Genomic DNA, 14035 nt, shown 5'->3' with positions numbered 1-14035 from the left:
TAAGAGAATGCAGCTGTACATCTATCCTAACTATTTTGAGTAAACAAAATAGTTGTTCATTTATATCCTCCTTTTTGGTTAGTTTTGTCAGAGAAGGGCATTCCATTGTCATTTAAATATTGTAGGTGCTTGAATTCAGCAAAATATTCCAATATAGTCCAGTAGTCCTTACTAGTAGTGGGTTTTCTGTAATTGGCAATGTCAGAAATTGTTGACTTGAGCCCTTTAGAGCTCAGCATATTAATATGGCTTTTACTTTTTATATGTTGCTTTTATACTTTTCTGCTGAATGGTTAAGACCAAGATAAAGCAAGACCTATATAACAAGAAATGTAACTTTTGTATCTGGCCATGACTCATCCACCTGGCTGACACTGACAAAGTATCTACAAACTGTGGTACAAGGTTTCAGGATAAATCATGAGGGGATTTGACCAACAGTTTAATTTTCAATAATTAAAATTTTAATGCTAGAAAATATTTCATCACTAATTTCATTAATCTCTCAATGTCAAAGAGAATTCTAAGTTCCAAGATTTTGTATCATGCTGAAAATTGAGCACACATAAAATGCAATAAATTCTTATAAACCCCACATTATGCATAATAGTTAATTTAAGAAAGATTGATGGGAATATTTTGCTACTTTAAGTAAGATGCTCAAGAAAGACTTTTAAATGTGCTGTGATTCAAGATTCAAAGCTGGTGATGGAGCAACCGCTAACAATAATATGAAATGAATTTGATGAATATACTGGTTATAGTTTGGGAAAAACAAAGCTATTTGTGTGGCTAGGTATAGTAACTTGGTAGTAAATTTGTAGGATCTGAAATTACATGGGAACCTTGTCATAGTCAGAAATTTAGAAAATATCTTCAAATGAGAGAAAACATAATTTGGAGTGCTATTAAGTTGTGAAGAAAAATAACTGTAAAGCAATTTTTATAAGATCATTTCGATTATGGTGAAGGGGTTACAGGGGGACAGGAGTGGAAATGAAGGGGATTATGGGAGTTCCTGTCAGTGTCATGATAGGGAGCTGATGGTCATTTAACAATGAAAGGGACACTATATGATTGCATTTAGGATATATTGCAGGAATAAATAATAATTCCTGTTTTTTGTGATCTTGAACATAATAAAATATACTTAAGGATATAGGAAGGCTTTTAGTTTGAGTAGATGGTGCTATTTATTTAACTTATTTATTTATTTTTTCATTTATGTGTTTGGTTCAGGGTCTTACTACTCATCTTGGATTCAAAGTGATCCTTCTGTTTTCAGCCTTCCTAGTGCTGGGATAAGAGGTGTGTGCCACCACATCCGGACTCGGTGGCTGGCTCCAGGTACCCTGGAGGAAGGTCTGGCAAAGCACAAGGTACTGGGGATTAAACCCTGGTGCCTGAGCTTTTCTAGGCAGGCATTTAGTGTGCTGAGCTTTCTCGCCAGCCCTGTTACTATTTATTGATGTGTGGCAGCTGGCAGACTAGCAGATGGAAACATGTTTCAAAAATAAAGACTTGGATTTTGAAAATGTTAGGTGTCCATTAGCCATACAAATAGAATGTTAGTGAATTGTCTTGAAGGGCAGCTGCACATAGCACAGTGACATTTTTCTAACGGTGTAATGCATATAGTCTTGCCTATACCATATAGTCTGAGTGGAATATCTGTCTAGTGTATGTGAGTAAAGTTTATTATATTCATACAACAAAATTGTTTCACATTTCTTAGAATACATATCCTTTTTGAGTAATACAGACAACATATACTTTGAGTTCAAGAGATGGAAATTTAGATTCTTTATTCCAGGCTACAGTGAAGTCATAGATAAAGATGAAGGCAAAGAAATTATACAGAGGCAGTCCTATCACTGAATCCTGGGATATTGTAGGGACTGAACTTCAGAAAAATGAGAGATATCCAGCAAAGAATTGAAAAGAAGAAAACTAGAGAAGTAACAACAAAATGAGTAGCCAAGTAAAGAAGAGATAATCAACTGCCAGTAGTACTGTCAACTTGGTGAAGACCACTGATAAGCACTTGATAACTATTTAATAACACTTAATAACCACTGAGCTAGTTTATTACATAGTTAGAATTGCTCAGAAGATAATACCAAACAAAGAAACTAATCTTAAAAGAGATTTTTAAAATTTAGTACTTTTTCTGCTTTTTTTTGAACTTTCACTTTAAAATCATATAGCGATTTCTTCAAAAAAAAATTATGTTCGATTCCCATCCCGCATGCCCAACCAGCCCTGCCTCTGGGGCGCATTGAGTCAGCAACTGAGTCCCAGTGCAGGGGAGACTGAAAACAGGAGGATCACTATGAGTCCGAGCTGCATAGTGAGAACCTGTTTCAAATACATAAATAAAAAATATTTTATGTTTATTGTTTTATTTATCATTCACTACTTAGATTAACCACCATTCTCTACAATAATTTTCTAACATTTATTGTTTCTATCCAGCTGGAACTTGTTCTGTACCTTTGATCAACATCTCTCTGTGTGTTTCCAATCTTATAAGGTATGTGTAGAACCCTTACATAAAATTCCATGCATGAGGCTGAATTTCCAATAGCTTTTGGGAGTCAAACTTATTTTTGTGTCATTTTAATATGGAAGCATAGGAAGAGAGCCAGACAATGATCAACAGTTGTATAAAATACGGTACAGGAAACAGCTATGATAGTTTGTCTGGAAAGACAATTGTTTCTTTCCTTTTCTGAATCTTGGGCATCCTAGCAACTTTCCTCAAGCAATGGGATGCCTTTTTCATACAGAACCCTGAATGAATGGAAACACCTATGAACCCCTCTACTACAAAAAAGAATATACAGGATTCCAGAAGAAGCAGACCATGGCGTGAACCTGGGGAAACAAAGGAAAACAAGAAAGTATGCAACCATTAAGTGAATGCTTAGTCTCAGAGATGAGAGACTCAAAGAAAAGGATAGATTAAAACCTAAAAAGAAAGAAAAGAAAGATCCTAGTGCTCTAAAGGAAAGAGAAGTCCCCCAGTATCCTTCCTGCTTATTCTTCCAGTATAATACACAGCTGGGCCCACCTTATCATATCCTGGTTGACACCAACTTTATCAACTTTTCCATCAAAGTCAAATTGTACTTCGTACAATCAATGATGGACTGTCTGTATGCCAAGTGTATCCCTTGTATAACTGATTGTGTAGTGGCAGAAACTGAAAAATTGGGACAGAAGTATTAAGTGGCCCTAAGGATTGCCAAGGATCCACGGTTTGAACACTTACCTTGTGCATATAAAGGGACCTACGCAGACAGACGACTGCTTGGTGCAGAGAGTAACTCAGCACAAGTGTTACATTGTGGCCACAGTTGACCGAGACCAAAGATCCCTGGAATTCCTATCATGTACATTTCTAATCACAGATACAACATTGAACGAATGCCAGATGATTATGGAGCCTTTGGATTCTGATTCTTATAAGACAAAGTTCCTCTGCCTCCTTCCAACCGACTTTTTGTTTTCAGTTCATTCAGCATGCTATAGCATGAATTATTCACCCACTTGCTGTATTATCAGCTGAGAATGGTTAAATAAATTCTCTTTTTGATGCTTTCTGAAAAAAAAAGAACATACAAGAACAAGCCCTGCAATATGTGAGACCATAAGGAGACAGAGAATAGCCAAGATCCAGGTATTTGAGTCACTGTACCTATAAGCAGATATAGAGATAAAGTCAGATAGGGTGCTTTATCACATTAATCACTAATACCATAAGAAGCAGTAAAGTAAGCCTCAGGACACCTACTCAGCTCTTGGCCCACAGAATCTTGAGTAGTAAAATAATTGATAAAAGCTATAAGTTTTAAATAGTAATGCAAAAAAGTAAGCAGATTCAATATTTTATTCTCAATTATAAACCAGTATTATTTAGACCAACATGAGATTTGAAGTAACCTTTAATATAAAGGAGATAACTATTCCAAGGAATCACTCTATGCCATATAATTGTTCATGGTATTCTGAGTTAAAAATTTTGCTGAAAGCTTTATAAGGCTGAAAAGGGAGAAATCACAATAGAAGATAAAATAAGTGAAGATATCTAATTATTTTAAATTTGTGCTACTGCCCAAAGGACAATAACATTAAAATTAGTGCACAAAAATTTTGGTTAATTGAAGATTTTGAATAATATCTGTATAGATTGGGAAAATCAACTGAAGGTTTAGCAATTTGTATAGTGCTGTCTTTCTTAAATCACATGAAACTGCTGTTACTACGAAGCACGTTATTCATGTATCTCTATTAATAGAAAAGTTATTCAAAATGAACATCTATATAGATTATAAAAAGTATCAATTTCATGAAAATTTCATATTATGAAAAGTAGTGAACTTTTAGTCTGAGCGACTTTTACAGAACTAAGTTTTTTTGAATGCCCTTTTACAATATCTCTGAGAATTTCCATGTTCCCTTTTCTTTATACAAAATGTCTCTTCTCCAAAACTGAAAACAATGCTCTTTTGCTACAAAGAATGTTGGATGAGTACTCAACCCTTGCTTTGTGAAAGCATACTACTTCCTAAATTATATAACTCCTCAAACTGCAATTTCTATTTGTGATTAAGTTCTGCATCTTATGGAACAGAAAGATTAAGCATAATCACAATTTAGCCCTTTGTTATTTTCATAAAGAAACCTAAACGTACTGTCTCCCAAAACACTTTTTAATGTGGAAACTTACATCGAAGTGATCAACTAACCAGAATGAAGAAATCAATGAGAAATGATGAAAATAAACTGTTTAACTTTTTCTCCCAGACTCAATGTTCCCAGCATGTTCTTACAATTGGATTTTTATTTGGAAGAAATATTCCAAAGTCTTCATATAGTAAACAACTTGCCTAAATAAGAATGGAAGTTAGCAATAGAACAATCTTTTTTTTTTTTTTAAAAAAATCAATTTTCTCCGTCTGTCTAATGAAGAACATCTAACTCACTTCATTCAGGTGCACTAAATTAGTGGCTAGTAAAGTACCATGTTTGCTAAGGAAAATGCAACAAAATGAGCTGAGATCTCACGAACTGTGGTATCTCCAAGACGAACGATATCAGTAAGGTGACCTTTCAGTGATCGTCTCTAAGTTGAACTGCACTTTGAGCAAACATGGGCATTTGGGGTAATAGGAAAAAGCTGAGCTAATTTTTTCCTTTACATACCATCTTTCATGTTCCTGAACAAATACACAGAATGTGGCACATAATTGGTGAGTATCATTTACTTTCTGCTCTTTCCTATCAGCTGGTGAATATTTATTTCCCACATGACTGATTCTTCTAGAATCAAAGAGAAAGGCAAACAACTACCCATAATCACAGATCTTTCCATTTAATTTTTGCAATTTTATTAGTAGGTGTGGCAGTGCACGCAGGTTACAGTCATCTTGAGGAATGAGTACATGTAGGAACTGGTGCTTGTTTCATTTTTAACCCACTTTTCCTCCCCTCCCCCATTCCTCCTTCCTTCACTAATTCTCCTAACCCAATTTGTAGTCTTATTAATCTCAGCTCATGTTATAGCATTCAATATTGATGTTCATTGAGGTTATTAGGTTCCTATACATGGCATATCTTTGTTCTTATTTACTCTTCCCCTCCTTCTCACTCCTTGCCCTTGTTCCTTGGACCTTCCCTACTACAAGTAACCCATCTCTTTGACCACTTTATTTTTCTCTTTGTTCACACTTTGCCTTGCTCAACTAAGAGGTACCATATTGTATTAAACTTGTGGCTGGTTTATTTCACTGAACATTATATTTTCCAGGTGTATACATTTATGTTTCAAATGTGTCACTCTGTATAGCCAAGTAGTATTGTATAACATAAGATACCACATTTCCTTTATCTAGTTACTGGTTAATGGGTGTGCAGGCTGCTTCCAGGATTTAGCTATTATGAATTGTTATGCTATGAATATTAGTAAGCATATGTATAACCTTATGAGAAATCTTAATATACTTCAGAAACAACTACAAACCATCGCCAAACCAAAATTAAGGAGGGAAATTATAAAGATGAGAACAGAAAAGAATGAAATTGAAAGTAAAATTAAAAAGTGTACAAAATTGATAAATCAAAGAGGTAGTTCCTTGAAAGGGTAAATAAAACAGAATGGGCCTTGGCCAAACTTATCAAGTGAAAGAGAGAAAAGACTCACAATAGTGAAATTAGAGATGTAAAAGGTGAAATCACAGCAGGCACTGTCAAAATGCCAAAGATAGTAACTATTTTGAAAAATTATAATTGCAGAGACTTTCAACAATGAATGACTTCTTGCCAGGACAGAGATTTGTTTCTCTTGCCTGATTGCTTTGGCTGAGACTTCTTGAAAATTGTGGTGAAAGTCGGTGTCCTTGTCTTGTTCCAAGCCTTTGTGAGGAAGATTGTAACTTTTCTTCATTTGGTAAAATGTTCACCATGAATAATTAAAGAAAAGAATTATGATACTACATACTCTTATATATACATTTAAGTTAACAATGAAATAGTGACTATAATATCAACCAAATGATGCATAAGAATATTGTAGGGGGGCTGGGGAGATGGTTCAGTGGAATAAGTGCTTCCCTGGCAAGCATGAGGGCCTGAGTTCAATCCCCGATTTCACAAAAAAAAAAAAAAAGTCTCCTACTTAGCATATTGGGCTGGGGAAATGGCTCAGCAGAATAAACGCTTCCCTGGCAAGCATAAGGGCTAGAGTTCAATCCCTGGTTCAAAAAAAAAAAATTGTAGGGTGAGTGTTTAGTGTTGACAATACTGCTTATGATGCACGTATGTAACAGACATTTGACTCCTGAGTAAAGTACACTGTCTTTTCTTATACTATCAAATAATTCCATCTGTTCATCATGGATTTTAGCTGAATAAATTATGGAATAATTATCTGATCATCAAATGAACTAATTTTAGTGATTAGTAAGATAACAACTGGATATTTTCCTTTTATGGAAAGTTCATGTCTCACAAAGATAAAGAGGGAATGAGAGAAAGAAAAGAAGAGCAAGAATATATTTTATATTTCCTGTTTTTTTAGAAGTAAATACTGATGGAAATCATCTGATTCAAAAATATATCCTAAGTCCTGTCTATACTGGCTTTATTTTTTTCTAAGTCTCCCCAACACTCTTAACAGTAGTAAAAGTTCACAGTAAACTTGAAGCTCAGCCATATGTTGTAGTGTTTTGATAATTTTTTTGCAGGCAGCTCTGGCCCTGGTTCTTTTTTAAATCTTTTATTTATTTATTCATTTGGTATAGGGTCTCACTAGCAGCTCAGACTTGTAATGATCCTCCTGTCTCAGTCTTTCCAGCACTTGGTTTATAGGTGCGTGTCACCACACCCAGTATCTGTGACTGGCTCAGCACCCAGGACAGGCACAGCATGTAGTACTCAGTATAGAACCCAGAATCTTGTGCTTTCTATCTTCCCAATCCCCTGACCCTGATTCTTGCATTAAATTTTTACTGCTGAATTTCACAGAGGTGGCTCTGTCCTAAGTACAGAGTGCAATGTTTTATTTCAGCTCCTTTGAAATATTACCTACCGATTAACCTTCAATTCCCTTATTCTCAAGCTAAGCTAACTGCACTCTCTTTGTTATGTTAATATCTACTTCTATGGTAGATATTCAAACTTGCATCACATAAAATTTCAACATTCAGCGATATATAATAATTGCCTAGAAATTTCCATTTGATTATTTTCACACTGGTAATTGTTACCCTGAACTACTCAAGTAACAATATGGTTTGAAAAGTATATTTTCTATTTTTGCTAATTAACTTTCTGTGGTTTGAGAATTCTAGAACTGACTTTTCTAGTCCCTTACTCCCCATTTGCATTTGAGCTACATACTGAGTATTTAAAATATGTTTAATCAGAACTTTTTTGGCAGTGCTGGTGATGACACATAGGGGCTTGCACAGGCTAAGCATGTGCTATTACTGAGCTACATATCACCAGCCCTGATTTAACCTTAAAAAGAAAAAAAAAAAAAAAGAAAAAGAAAAAACTCACAAATTAAGTGTAATGACTGAAGGCTGAACTCATCGCTCTTGGCTTTGTGGCTCCGTAGTCCTTGAAGCTAATGAGGGTAATTCCTAATACCCACACAAGTTAGGCTGAGGTATGATCCAGGGTACCTTTCTCTCTAGTTCCTCACATCCCACGTTGGGGTCTAGGTACCTGGTTAGAAACATGGTTGAAGCTACAGGCTTTCTAAAGCCCTTCACTTATCTGGTAAAACCCATCAATGTCCTGAAACTTTCCCAGTAACCACAGTTCATCAGTAGGAGATGCTGCATAAGTATATGGTACACAATGGGGCTCAAGGACTTAGTAAAGATAAAATGTATGGTATGCATTTTTTCTAGTGATTATTATTTAATATCATGTTGAGTAAAATACATTGTTAAATTGATTTTACACATTTTATTTTTAGTGTAATCAGTAGAAGATTTAATAATATTACCTGTAGCTCTTATTTCTGGTCCATATTATATTTTTCTAGAGTTTCATATTTAGATTTACATAAAATTACAAAGGCAAATGCTGTACACATATTAGAGACAAAATCTAGAGGAAAAATGACAAGAAAGTTATTTGAAGTTTTTTATTGTTAGTAATTGCTGGAAAGTGCTAGAAAAGTTGGCAGTCAATTTTCACACAGCACATTATGAACACATAAACCTTTATGTCTACTTTCTCTAAACTCTAGCTGTGGACACCCAGGAAAATTCTTACCAAGCTAACACCAAATATATAATAACTTTCTAATAAATATGCAGTTATTTGAATTCAACTGAATCAGAGAAAAATGAAAATTGTAAATCCATCTAAGGTGAGATGTATGTAGTGTTAAACTGAGTTGTTTGACCTAAAGCTGCCTGCAACATATTTTAAATTTGGACCAAAAGTTTCTCTGTGCCCACTAAACTGCAACCTAACTTATGTGCGAACAGACTGTAACCTACTTTTGTCACCAGTAGTCCAGTCTCAGACAATTACAAGTGTCCAACTGTTCAGACCATATTCATATGTGACAGACACGAGCGGTAAACCAGCTCTGCAGCCAGCTGGGCAGTCTGAGTACCGTACTTCTGTCTCTGTAGTCACTGCCTTTTTTTTCCTGGTTGTGAATGCTTTTTGTCCATGTGGTGCATGGTTTTGCTCTGAGCCACACTTCTGATCCTTACTACTGCTTGATGCCAGAACCACAAATCAATCTAAGTCAGAAAAAAAAATGGGGGTGTGGTTAATTTTTTTGTTTATTAATTTTATTGAGAAACAAATAACAATGAGACAGTTTCAAAACAGGTTAGTAGAACAGTTTCAAAAATTAATACACTGCATATTATTGTCTTCATAGTGGTTATTCATAGTACAAGATCCAGACATGGTATCCTGCCCAAACACTATTAGCACAAATCTTTCTTCTCATTGAATTAAAAGAAAGTAGCTGTATACTGTATATCTATCCTAACTATTTTGTATATACAGATACAAAATGGTCCTTCATTTGTATCCCCTTGTTTTGTTTAGTTTTGTCAGAGATGGGTATTTAATTGCCATTTAAATATTGTAGGTGCGTGAATCCAGCAAAATGACATTTTTTTTGAGATAAGAAAATTTTGTTTGTTTCTATTTTCTTTTTTAACACTGATAAGACCCCAAATGTGACAAAACTGAAGTTTCATTTTTCTGTCTCTGTAGTGACAACACTGTTTTTCCATATGTCAGAGCAAGGAACGGAGTGACCTTGGATTCTATTTCTCTCACCAACTCATTTGGCTCCTCATGAATCGATGGAATTTAACTGCAAATATTGCCAGGTCATGCCATCCTCATCTCTTCCTATGACATGATAGTCCAAGCACCTGAGCTCTCCAGCATGGACCTCTGCACCTAGGTTTCCTCTCACGTCTCCCTTGAATTTACTTTTTTATTTTTATTTGTTTTATTATTATTATTATTATTATTATTATTATTATTATTTTATTTTTATGGAACTGGGGATTGAACTCAGGCCCTTGCGCTTGCCAGGGAAGTGCTTATTCTACTAAGGCATCTCCCTTGAATTTATTTCTCATGGAGTAGCCAGAGTGACCATAATTTCTCTCATTCTTTCTTTCTCTACTTCCTTCATTTTTCCCTTGTTTAACTTACTTTCTTTTAGTGAATATTCAGTATGCACATTGGTGTTTTGCTTTTTCATTTTCCCTACCACTTTCTCTCTAGTACTCCAATCCCTTCTTCTCTATTAGCCTGACTTCTAATTTGAGATCACCTCTTTTTATTTTTAAAGATTTTTTTTCACATATGAAAAAAAAAACATGCAAGGTGTGTTTGAGTCTGATTTCTTTCACTAAGCATAATGATCCCTAGTCCATCCATTTGCTTGTAAATAATGATTTTGTTCCTTTTTATGGATGAATAATTAACCATTGTGAAAATATACCACATTTTGATTTGTTGTTCTGTTGATGGGCATTTAGGTTACTTCTATATTTTAGCTATTGTGAATTACTTTGAAATAAAAAAATAGGAGGGCCAGCCCAATAGCTCAGTGGATTAAAGCACTGCAAGCAGGCCCAGGGGCCAGGGCTTCAATCCCTGGGTCTGCTTTACCGGCACTGCTCCCGGGGTGCATTGAGAAAGCAATTAAGACTGGGCATGGTGGAGCATGCCTAGACACATCCCTAAAAAAAGAAAGAAAAAGAAAAGAAAAGAAATAAAAGATAGGAATGCTGTTATCACTACAATATGCTAACTTTAATTCTTTTGGGACTGGACCAAGGAATGGGATATAGCTGGTTCAAATGACAGCAACACTTTTTGTATTTTGTGGAACTTCCATAGTGATTTCCATAGTAACTGTACTAATTTACAATTACAAGCAGTGTACAAGGGTTTATTTTCTTCTGCATCCTCATCAGCATTTATTCATTTTTATTGTGCTCAGTGCTTTATATATTACCCCAAACTCTCTTGTGGCTTGACAAATTTGCATTAGGATGAAAACCTTTGTACCTGCTGTTACGGTGTTTACACCTCCTGAGATCTATGAGATGCCCCCCTCTCAGGTCTTATTTCTCTCCATTTTGCTTACTATGTTCGAACAACAACAGTTCTGTGTTTGTCACCCATCCCATGCATACCCCTAGCTAGGGCTGTACTTTTCATGTACTCAGATTCCAGAAAATTTGTTAGTGGATGCTATTCAGTAGTATGCCTTCACAGTGGATTTCCTGTATACCTATTTCCCCCATCATAAGACACTTTGACATTTTAAAATGTTATTTTATAACAACCCAACTAAAATTATCTCCAAGATTTATGGAAACATTTTATAGTATATGTCTCTTTCAGTAAACTGAAATCCCAGTTAGTGAACATTTTTCTTTTGCATTCTTAGCAAACTTCACAGTTCCAGGTACATAGTGGTTATTCAAATGGTTAAGTGAGTCATGTGGAGTGTCAGAATAAAGCGATCATGAAGACCCAATAAAGGAGTTTAGACATTAAATTGGGACCTTAATACAAAGATACCAAAACAAATCTAACACTTCAAAGTTTTGGTGTGTTGCTGTGTGCTGCTGGATTTACTTTCTGAACTGTGTATGATATTGAAGGTATTATATGCTCTTTAGGCACTAGCAGTGAAGGAACAAAGTTGTAGGAATTTATTGTGTATAATTGCAATTAGACAAATACTTATGATAAAGTTCTAATTCTTTAAACTAGACCCAGATTATTAAAATAATAAATAATGTAAATTTCAACCTACAAAACCCAAAAACCTCATTATGAGTGACTGAAATGAAACTTAATAATTATTCAGAATGTTTATGCTCGCAGATGTGATTTTAAAGGTTCAATATTAAATATTAAACCATTATACTCTTTATGAGTAATAGTTGCGATTGGCGTAGATTCACTATTAGCCTGATAAAACTTGATAAAGAATACAAGACCTGCTAGCTAAACAGTGGAACACAAAAGAAGGAGGTTTTGTTCAAAGAAGCTGAGGAATTTGATTTGCTGTTTAACTTGTTGCTTTGGGCAGCTCATGAAATACAGAAGTAGCAAGAAAGTATCAACCTTGACCAGAGACAAGAAATGGGGAAAGTATAAATACTCAAAAATGATGATTGCAGTATTTTTATTTATGTCTTGTATGTTTGGAGTTTTATTTTTAAAAAGTCCTGATCATGAAAATTATCATATTGAGAAGCTCCCTTAACTCTCCACCTTGATACCAAAGATGTTTACAATTGGTTTCCTTTGCTGAGTCTAAAAATAACTTTTTTAAAACAAAATAAATCAAATCCAAAAAATCCTTCATCATAAGACCTCTCACGTTAGTGTCGCTTCATAAGTGGTGAAAAATATGGAAGTGCAGACAAAAAAAAATTCTAATGGTGAGGAAAATGTTTTAAGTATAGAAATTTAAATACTTTTTGATGTAAAAACTAAATCTGCGAGCCAATGCAGTTTGTGGGTCTTTGAATCTAGAAGAAGTCTCTGTGTCTCCCATTGGGTGTTTTTCTCTAAGTTATTCATGGCTACTACTTCTTCGCATTCCTTCCCTGGAGGGCTGGGTGTCCCTCCATAGAGCTCTCTGGATCTACGACCCCCCGACAGCTGCCAGCTCTGGCTACTTCATGGCTACCTCTGAACACTCCACTAGAACTGCATAAGTCCAAGAAGTCCCACTCCTTCCCTTCTCTGTGTCATCTTCACTGCCCAGTGGAGGATGAGTGACAAGAGGAAGCCTTTGGGCTTCACCCAGAGTGCAGGATGCTCTTCAGGTCAAGTTCTGGCTTTATAACCTAGACTGGGATGCTTCCAGTTTCCAGATGGGTACAGGGTGTTCTTGGAGGAACCCGCTTGGGAACCCTGGGTCACGCTTCGAGGGGAAACTTCCTTTGTTTCTTCTGTGATTCCCTATTTGCTACATGGGTCCTCTAGTACCTCCTCTAGTGTCTACAGATGGGGTAGGAGCTCTCTGTCCCCACAGAGTGACAGTCCACCCCACATGCAGTTCAGCAAAAGGTCTTTAAGTTTGAACTTTTGAAAATCTTTCCCACTAAACTCCGCCAAGATAGCCTAGGCAATCAGTAGTTTCCATAGCATGTTGTGATTTATATTTGGGCTTTCTTCTTTATTGTGAAAGAAAAGGAAGAGATTGTGTGGCCTGGTTCTTCTAGTTTATTAATGTAAGCAAGCCTACACTAAAATAATTCTTCAAGATCATGTAAATTCATTTAGTAATTTAATTCTTACACATCATACTTTTTTAATGATTAGGAACCTGGCCAAGATCTCTAACTTCCTGTCTGAGAGGTAGGGAGAAAGATGAAATGAGAAACAGACAAATTTAATAGTGTAGGGTTGAGAGGTCAGTGCCTCAGGATGGGCAGAGACAAAGGCACTCCAAGGCAGCCAGCATTTTTCAGGTATAAACAAGGATAGGAGGGGCTAGCAAGACTGAAGGTCTGGGAAGACTCAGAGGTCAGTGATTCAGCAGGCAACTGATAATGTTGGGATCTTGCCTTGATTGCTTTTAATTTTAGTGGTCTAATTTTAATTTTATTGAGTTGGAGAGGATAGCACATCCCTAAACAGTTCATGGGAAATCTAAAAGGTTCATATTGATAATCTCAAGCCTCCATTTATCTCTTAGAAAAGTATACAAAATTAGCCATTGAGAATTTGTGGTTCCCAAATTATTTGGAGGGTCATCTTGAATGAATTTAAAGCCCTCTTGAGAGATGATTAGACTCTGAGTATGCTGACCTGATCAAGAGATGAATCCATGGAAATGGGTCTTGAGTGCATGACCTTGAAAAATTTCATTTGAGGAGCTTTCTCCTGCCACATCCTTCAGCCATGACATTTCTGCTTTCAAGTATGAGGACCATGGACTGGAAACCAAAACCAAGTGTGAGTCAGAATAAGGCATTTCCCCATTCAAGATGTAGGCATC

Source organism: Octodon degus, unplaced genomic scaffold (genome assembly GCF_000260255.1).
Source record: "Octodon degus isolate 3935 unplaced genomic scaffold, OctDeg1.0 scaffold00265, whole genome shotgun sequence".
NCBI lineage: Eukaryota > Metazoa > Chordata > Mammalia > Rodentia > Octodontidae > Octodon > Octodon degus.
The sequence above is the reverse complement of the archived record's forward strand: the minus strand, read 5'-3'. Positions refer to the sequence as shown.